The sequence below is a fragment of the Bos indicus x Bos taurus genome, chromosome 9 (assembly GCF_003369695.1).
Source record: "Bos indicus x Bos taurus breed Angus x Brahman F1 hybrid chromosome 9, Bos_hybrid_MaternalHap_v2.0, whole genome shotgun sequence".
Classification (NCBI taxonomy): domain Eukaryota; kingdom Metazoa; phylum Chordata; class Mammalia; order Artiodactyla; family Bovidae; genus Bos; species Bos indicus x Bos taurus.
The window spans coordinates 87,447,785-87,456,476 of NC_040084.1; the positions used below are offsets into that span (position 1 = coordinate 87,447,785).

General features: G+C 51.7%; 1 pseudogene; it reads right to left on the reverse strand.

Annotated features, from left to right (window-relative positions):
• Positions 1-8,027, reverse strand: LOC113898547 (annotated as a pseudogene).
• Positions 8,028-8,692: the final 665 nt, after the last annotated feature.

The following is an 8,692-nucleotide window of genomic DNA, read 5'->3' on the forward strand; positions in this document are numbered from 1 at the left end:
TGAAGGGAACCAGTCAATGTAAAATTTTATTCCTTTGAAAATATAATGAAGTTGTTTCTCTGGATATAGACTGAGTCCTGTAATAGCAGATGTATTTTTCCAGCAATATCATCATTTTTAAGAATAAGGTCACGATGCAGGGAAAAGTCTAATTTTCCAAAAACTAGAAGATTGAAAGTGTTATGTTTGTGGTGATCTCTTGTTCAAGTAGTTGAAAGTATCAGTGCAGAGATTGCATCACTCAACACCAAGAGGAAGTGGGAAAGGAGATTTGATAAAAATAGAGATGTTGAGGAGGATGCTCATTAGATGTGACAAGAGACTCGAGATGGTGCAGCCACTGTGTCATCATAACTGGTAGACAGACTTGGGATTCCTAAGGTCTGATCTCTTGGCTTTAAAGTGAACGCAGGAGAACAAAAGCAGCCAAGCAAAGACTGAGTCCTGAGGCCAACAGAGCACCTGTCAGGGGCTTCCTGGGAGCACTGTCTCCTGCAGAAAAGAAAGAGGCCTTGGTCCAGGAAGCTGAGGAATTCCTGCCACTTTCCTGGGGCTGCCCCTCCCCAGCCCCCATCCAGCTCCTTCCTCACTGAGGGGCTTCTATGTCCTCTACCCGCACCCCCACCCCAGGCCCAGCAGCTTGTTCTCACCTCCTCCTTCTTTCCTGTATCACTGAGTCACCCAGGCCCTGACACCCCCTGGTTAGGCTCAGGACTGGAGCCAGTGAGGAATCAACCTGCTTCCTTTACTCAGGTCCAGATCCTCCCAAGGGGGTGCCTAAGTACCAGAGAGTAGGTCCCCAGATGAGGGGCCTTGCTTTCTGACAGCCTTAAGGGGCTGCAGGCAAACCTCCTTCCTTCGTTGCCCTGCAGCCTCTGAGCCAGCAACTGACAGCCCTCAGGACCAGGGTCCGTGGCCCCCCATCTCTTCCTGGTGCAGCTCAGCTGGGCGCCTCCACCCCAGCTCAGCCCCACCCATCCCCAGGCACCTCTGCTCAAGGCAATATCACTCAGTGATGGAGTCTCTGGGTCCCCAAGAGGCCACAGGCTGAGACAGAACTGCTGCTGCTCCAGGAGCACAGGCCTGGCCTCAGCCCTTCCCACAGTCTCTGCTGTGGGGCTCCTGCCTTGCCTGCTGTGACCCTAAGCCACTTCCTGTGAGAACAGGCCTTTGGAGTTGGGTCTGCAAAGGCCTTCCCACCCCTTCCTCCTGGGATGAGAGCCCGGCCCCTCTCATCTTGGGCCCCTGGGTAGGTCCCCTCCTCGCTGACACATCATGTGGAGCCCCCATGCTGCTCTCAGCCCCCGTGAGTCCTGCCTTCGCCCTGAGTGCCTACTGTTCTCACACCACCTACCGGGGCTCTGCCAGCCAGCAGTCTGTGCTCAGTCAGGGGACTTGGCTGAACCCTTTAAGCATCAATAGGCCCTCAGCCTAGTGAAGGCGCCTCCCTTTTCACAATGTCACCTGACAGCGGGGACCTCTCAGAACTCAGGGCTGAGCTTGTCGAGTTCTGCTCTCAGATGATACGGGGTCTTATCCCCCGGCTCATTTCCAGGGTGAGGAGGTTCAGTGAGGGGAGGGGTTGGCTGGGAGTCACCGGGTCCCCAGCCTCACGACAGGACCTGTGCCCCTGCCTTCCCTCTGAATTCTGCCCTCAGTACCTGTTCTTGTGAATGATCCACGCTACGATGCTTATTATGATGAAACCGGTGAGAACTCCAAGGATGATCTTGGTTATGTGATTGCTGGTTGGGGGACTGTGGTCGGTGATGCTGCAAGGAGAGTAAGAGTGAATCCTTTGTCCAGACCAAACTCACCAGATGCCTCCTCAGGCCCCCTGATTCAGGTACCCCTAGAATTCAGGTACCCTAGGTACCCCTAGATGGGTGCAGACAGCTTGTACCCATCACATGGAGGCCCCTGTGATAGATCCTCAGGTGAGATGGGGGAAGGGAGGAGCCCAGTCCTTACGGGGCTCTGACAGCTAATGGGGGAGCAAGGTTTCCAACACAGCCACTCAGTCCTGCTGTGACATCAGAGACAGTGACCTGAGGATGGAGTCCTCAGGAGCTGACAGCAGAGGTGGTATTGACAGTTTTCCGAAGTAGAATTGGTGACATTTAAAAGAAGATTCTGGAATGAGGGTACAGTGAGAAATAAATCCCAGAAATAAAAAAGATGTCTACAGGATTTGGATCAGCAAAACTCCATGTTCAGTCATCCAAATGCCTGTTCTGTGAGGAAAGGACATCAGGAGGTGGAAAGGGAACGAGGATGACAGAGCATCCCGGATCATTGTTCTCCCAGGAGCTACTCACTTTTTAAATTTATTTTTTTACATTCTTTTATTTTATTTTTATTCACTCCAAAAACATTGTTAATTGGGGTACAGCCATTAACAGTGCTATGATAGTTTCAGGTGAACGGTGAAGGGATTCAGCCATAGATACACATGTACCCCTTCTCCCCTAAACCCCTCTCCCATCCAGGCTGGCACATAACACTGAGTAGAGTTCCATGTGCTATTCAGTAGGAGCTTGTTGGTTATCCATTTTACATATAGCACGTGTACATGAACTTCCCAGAGTCCCTAACTATCCCTTCCCCCAGGTAACCATAAGCTTGTTTTCTAAGTCTGTGAGTCTCTTTCTGTTTTCTAAGTTTTTTGTACTGTTTCTTTTTAGATTCCACATATAAGGCATGTCATATGATATTTCTCCTTCTCTTTCTGACTTAGATCACTCAGTATGACACTCTCTAGGTCCATCCATGTTTCAGGAACAGCTCACTTTAGATGGATCACTTTGCCAAAACACACATACACACAGACACACACAGACACACACAGATACACACATGCACACACAGACATTGGGTCCATATCACCTTGGGTGGACTACCACTTCCTTATACTCGTCTCACTTACCTGAGGTCTTCAACATTTTCTCCCAGCACACTATAAAATCCTGAAGCCAAGCCTGACAGTCTCCCATGGAGACGTTCTTGAAGAAGTCGGTCACAGCTCTGTCCTTCTCCCACTTCTCCTTCATCCGCCTCCCTCCAGAATGAACCTCTGTCCAGTGTCCATTTTCTGAATCAAAGCGGAGGCACATTTCTCCATTGAAGCCGAACTGCCAGGATCCACTGATGTGTCCATCCTCTTCACACTGGCACGTCATCCTGGCCTGCAGGGTCAGAGGGCCTGACTCCACCAAGGAAAAGAAAGAGCTCAGCCTTGGACTTGACAAATTCTTTGCCTCACCTTGGTCCACCTTCCCTGGGCCCAGGTAATCTGGCCGTGTTCTCTCCTCCAAGGCCTGCTCCTTCCACTGGACTACTAGGGAAGGACCCATACCCAATTGAATTTTTTACCCATAAACAATGGATGCAGCCCCTTCAGTATTTGGACTTCCTAACTCACCCCTGGACTCGATGGCCATGAGTTTGACTTGATGGACATGAGTTTGAGCAACCTCTGGGAGTTGGTGAAGGACAGGGAAGCCTGGCGTGCTTCAGTCCACGGGGTTGCAAAGAGTGGGACACGACTGAGCGACTGAACTGAATTGAATTGAACTCACCTCTGGCCGTGTGTTTTTCCGGTATAATGTCAGGCAATTGCCCCTTGAGGAAGTCCCCGATGTTTCTCAGTGGTTCTGTCTGTGTTTCCCAAGTGTTCGTAGTTTTCACCTCCTCTCCCAGTGGACTTGTGGATTGGATCTTGGTGCCACCACAGTCATAGGAGAGAAAAAAATTCCCATCGATCTGGCCTTGAACCACACACCACGGCTCTCCAGGACTGGGGTGACGATCGACGGTGAAGTTGTAGAAAAGAGAGTGAGTGTCTGTGAAGGAAAATGCAGGTGAGGGCAGGTTCTGGAGAAGACCCATTACCTCCTCCCCCCACTTATGTGAGAGCCGAGTAAAGCTGCCGGGCTGGGTTGGTAGAGCAGGAAGGCACCCCTGGCCCCCAACACCACCTACAGGCTGAGCAAGCAGAGAAACCACATAACATTATCTCTACTCTGCTCATAAGGCCAACACAGAACCCAAAGCTGCAGAAAGGAGAATTCACAGGATTTAGCAAGGCCAGGGAGATGCTGCTGATCTACCACTTTGATGGGTCTTGGAATCCTGGAGAAGGCCTGGCCCACATGGCATGAAAGAGAAAATCCAGAACTTCTGAGGCAGGTGGTAGAGGAGGGGATCAAAGGCTCAGAGAAGTGAATGTGCCAGGGTGGACACAGTATGAAAGGGCAGGAAAGTGTGCAGTCCACCAGGCTCTATGGAGCCCGAGAGGAAAGAATGGATGAGAAGCATCTCCAACAGCTCAAGGGTGACTTTTGCTGAAGGTCAGGGACGGTGGTGGGATTGGTGTTCCTGTGCGCTTCCAGCAGGACTGAGGAAGGAGAAGGGGAAAGAGCCGATGCCAAGTGGAGTGCTGTATGTCAGAAACAAAGCAGATGCAGTGACCAAAGTGACCAGAGAGCCCCAATGTAGCCAGGACTCACTGCAGAGAGTACCACACTGGCTCATAGCACAGGGCGATCCTAAAGGCAAAGGGAAGAGCAGTGAGCCCTGTTAAAAACTACATGATTAAAAGGAAAAATTATATACAAAAACAGAGACAAACACAAGGCTGGATGTTCAGGAGGCTGAGTGCAGATATCCCAACAAAATGTCTGGGTCCTTTGTGCAGTATCCAGCACTGAGTCAGGTCTTATATTCAGAATCCATTACTAGAGACAGAGATGCCAGGCTTCAGCAAGGAGAGGCCTCTTATCACCACAGCAAGTGCAGAAGTCCTTCTGGCCTTTGGAAGCCACACGGTCATTGACTGGGGTAAGTGTACACTTGGCAGAGAAGCCACCCCCACATTCATAAGGACCTAGAGTGGGACTGTCATCATGTCCAACAGTCTGAAACATCATCATGGCCCGCCTGTTATTACTGTGGTGCCTGAGATCTGTGGTAAGGAGTACACATCTGTCCCACGTGCTGCCCACAGGAGTGTCACCCATTCACTGGTCCTCATAGTGCTCATTTCACATCCATTGCATTTGCAATATGAATGAAAAATCTTCACAGTTAGTAAATTACCGTGCTGTGAGGGCTACCATAGAAGCGATTTCCAAGTTCACACTTTTGACACTGACCTTCATTCCCCAATAGTATGTGTAAACAATATCATATCCTGGAGAAAATGACTAACAACCTACAACCTTTCCAGGGTTCAGGAGTGTTATCCCTATCCTATTTCCATTAAATTTGCAGTGTGGCCCATAGACTTCTATAATTGTACATATGACATATTTCAGGCTCTGCAGACCATAGTTTTCTGTTACAACTGCTGTCCTAGCACAAAAGCAGTCACAGATGAGTGGTGAATAATGACCTGCTTCCTGGGCACATGACCCAGCAGAACCTGTGACGTCAGAGGTATCTGTGGTCAGAAAGGTGCTATGTGCCGTCTATGGCATTTTACTTGCAGGTTCACAACACAGACCCTTTATGTCCTGAAGCAAGGCCATGCGAATTGCAGTGGGGAATACTACAGCATTTCAATGTGGCTCCTGGTATGGTCCTGGGGGCTGGTGGAGGTGAAGCCTCTGGTCATGAAATGTCAGTGTTGTCCATCATGATCTGGGCTCATCAACCCCTCATCATTAGTCCACATAGACCAGCCACCATAGGATTAAAGTGATATGGTGGTGTGGCATAAGAAGGGCCAGAGGCAACAAATAAGAGAGAGAGCAGGTGGCTTAGGCCTGACATCAGAACTGTAGGACCACCGTTCCCTGGGGCCTGCCCTGTGGCTCAGCGGTAAGGAATCCGCTTGCAGTGTCGGAGCTGGAGTAGATGTGGGATCTATCCCTGAGTGAGAGAAGATCCCATGGAGGAGAGCATGGCAACCCACTCCAGTGTTGTTGCCTGGAGAATCTCTTGGACAGAGGACCCTCGTGGGCTATAGTCCATAGGATCATAAAGAGTTGGACATGACTGAAGCGACTTAGCATGCACACACTATTCTCTGCTCATGCCTGAGGCTTCGTGCAGTGTCCCCTACATCTCCATGGACCAAGGAAGCCATTCTAGAGCAGAGGGGTCAGGGGACAGTAGCCCATATCTGCTGGACCCACACTCCTTTCACATCACACCACCCAGAACCTACAAGGTAGGACAGAGCAAGTTTTTGGTTCACTAACAGGCAGCTAAGGCATCCCTTGCACTAGTCCCTAGGGGAGGAGTCATCTGTTACTGTTTTGTGACCCAGGGCAGTCACATGGTTCTTTTGCTTTTTTCAGGTCGTCTTTTCCTGCTCTTGTAGCACAAATGTGGAGATGCATAACACACACAGACACCACATGGCCTGTGGAGACCAACAGATTTACTCTCTGTCTTTTGAAGAAAAGGTTCTCCAACTCCTGTCTTAAATATAGCTATAATAGGCCACTGTCTCCATAGTCTCAGGGAATATGAATGTGGGACCAAAGGGTAGAAGTGGGGGTGCCCGTCCTCACCCTCGTGCCCTGTGTCACACACTTTGGGAAACTCTTCTCCCATCTCTCCTGCTTTATGTCCTGGGGGCCAGGCTGGGAGGCTTCTGCTGGGGTGAATTCTCAGGCAAGAGGATAGGGTGCCAGTTGACAGAGGGCAGGTTTAGGATCCCTTCACAGATGGGAAGTTGTTGGAGGCCCTGAGGTTCTTGGGATGGGGAGGGATATGGAAAAAATACTGTTGTAACCAAGCACATGAAATTAAAAGACGCTTAGTCTTTGGGAGGAAAGTTATGAGCAACCTAGACAGCATATTGAAAAGTAGAGATATTACATTGCCAAAAAAGGTCTATCTAGTCAAGGCTATGGTATTTCCAGTGGTCATGTATGGACGTGAGAGTTGGACTGTGAAGAAAGCTGAGCGCCAAAGAATTGATGCTTTTGAACTGTGGTGTTGGGGAAGACTCTTGAGAGTCCCTTGAATTGCAAGGAGATCCAACCAGTCCATTCTGAAGGAGATCAGTCCTGGGTGTTCATTGGAAGGACTGATGCTGAAGCTGAAACTCCAGTACTTTGGCCACCTCATATGAAGAGTTGACTCACTGGAAAAGACCCTGATGCTTGGAGGGTTTGGGGCAGGAGGAGAAGGGGACGACAGAGGATGAGATGGCTGGATGGCATCACCGATTCGATGGACATGATTTTGAGTGAACTCCGGGAGTTGGTGATGGACTGGGAGGCCTGGTGTGCTGTGATTAATGGGGTCGCACTGAGTGGGACACGACTGAGAGACTGAACTGAACTGAACTGAACTGAACCAAGCAGGACTCTAAGGAGGCTTCCTAGGACAGACTCCACCCATCTCCCAGACCCTCCCTCCTGCACTGCCCGTCCCCCCCTACTCTCCGCCCAAGTGGTGGACTCCACCTAGACCCTTGCCCATCTCCCGCCACCTCTCCAGCGGCCAACGCAACTGGTCAGACTCCACCCAGCCTTCCCCTGAACCGCGTGGGTTCGGTCCCTCGGAAGCGGCCGCCACCTTTCCTGCACCCGCTTCAGTGACTCTGAATTCCGGACGGGGAAACCCGGGGGGCTGCAGCAGCATTTCGTGACGCCGACCTGGCTCTCACGTCTCCCTGCCTTCCCTCCCTTCCTGCTGGGATTCCTTTTTCACCCAGATCTTGTCTTTTCCCTGCAGGGGGACGGCAACCAGCGCCAGTGGGAGCGGGGAGCAGGAGCCCAGCGGGAAAGGAGCGCGCGGAGCTTTAAAAGCAGGGAGGCTGCCCCGCCTCGGCGATCCCCGAACCGCCTCGGACACCCCATCCCTCTCGGGTCTTATGGCCCCGTGTCCTCTCCTCGCAGGTTAATCCCCGAACTCACCGCCTCGCGCCGTGCAGAACCGGAGAGCCACGAGTAGCACCAGAGCCACGAAACCAAGTCGCGCTCCGGGGTCAGGCTTCCAGTCCATCCCCGCCTAGAAACTGGTTGGATCAGACTTTGCGGGAGCTATTTATAGCTCGCCCCGCATTTCAGTCCATTCTCCGCCCGGGCCTTCTCCCCGCCTTGCTGACGCCGGGCAGTAGCCGCCCACTCCTGACTCACTCCTTGTTCCCCCCGCCCCTCACTGTCTCTTTTCTCCTCCAAGTCCTTCTCGCCGCTCAACCTTCCTCCCCATTCCCGCCTGCAGTCTTCCTGCGGTGGTGGTTTACTCGCTCAGTCGTGTCTGACTCTTGCGACCCCGAGGACTGTAGCCCGCCGGGCTCCTCTGACCATGGGGATTCTCCGGGCGAGAGTACTTCAGTGGATCGCCATGCCCTCCTCCTTGGGATTTTTCTGGCCCTGGGATCGAAGCCGGATCTCCTACATTGCAGGCAGTCTTTACTGACTGAGCTTCGAGGGAAGCCCTGCTTTTCTTAAAAGACTCAAGATTGACCCCTGCACCGCGCGCCTCTCCCAAAACACAACCCCCACCGGAAAACTCTGCGGATCCCTTGAAAGGGCCTGGAGAGAGCCCCTAACTTCAGTGTCATCAGCAATATATTTTCTAGTAGTTTCTGTCCGAGAGTAGTCCTAGACCTTTTGTGGGCTCTTTAGAAAGAGTTTGAGGACTGAGGCCGGAATCCGATTTTCCAGGTTCTGCGTGCAGACAGGCCTGTGCTGCCAGCGGGCGCCACCTGGCGGTCTCTTCCGCCTGCTTG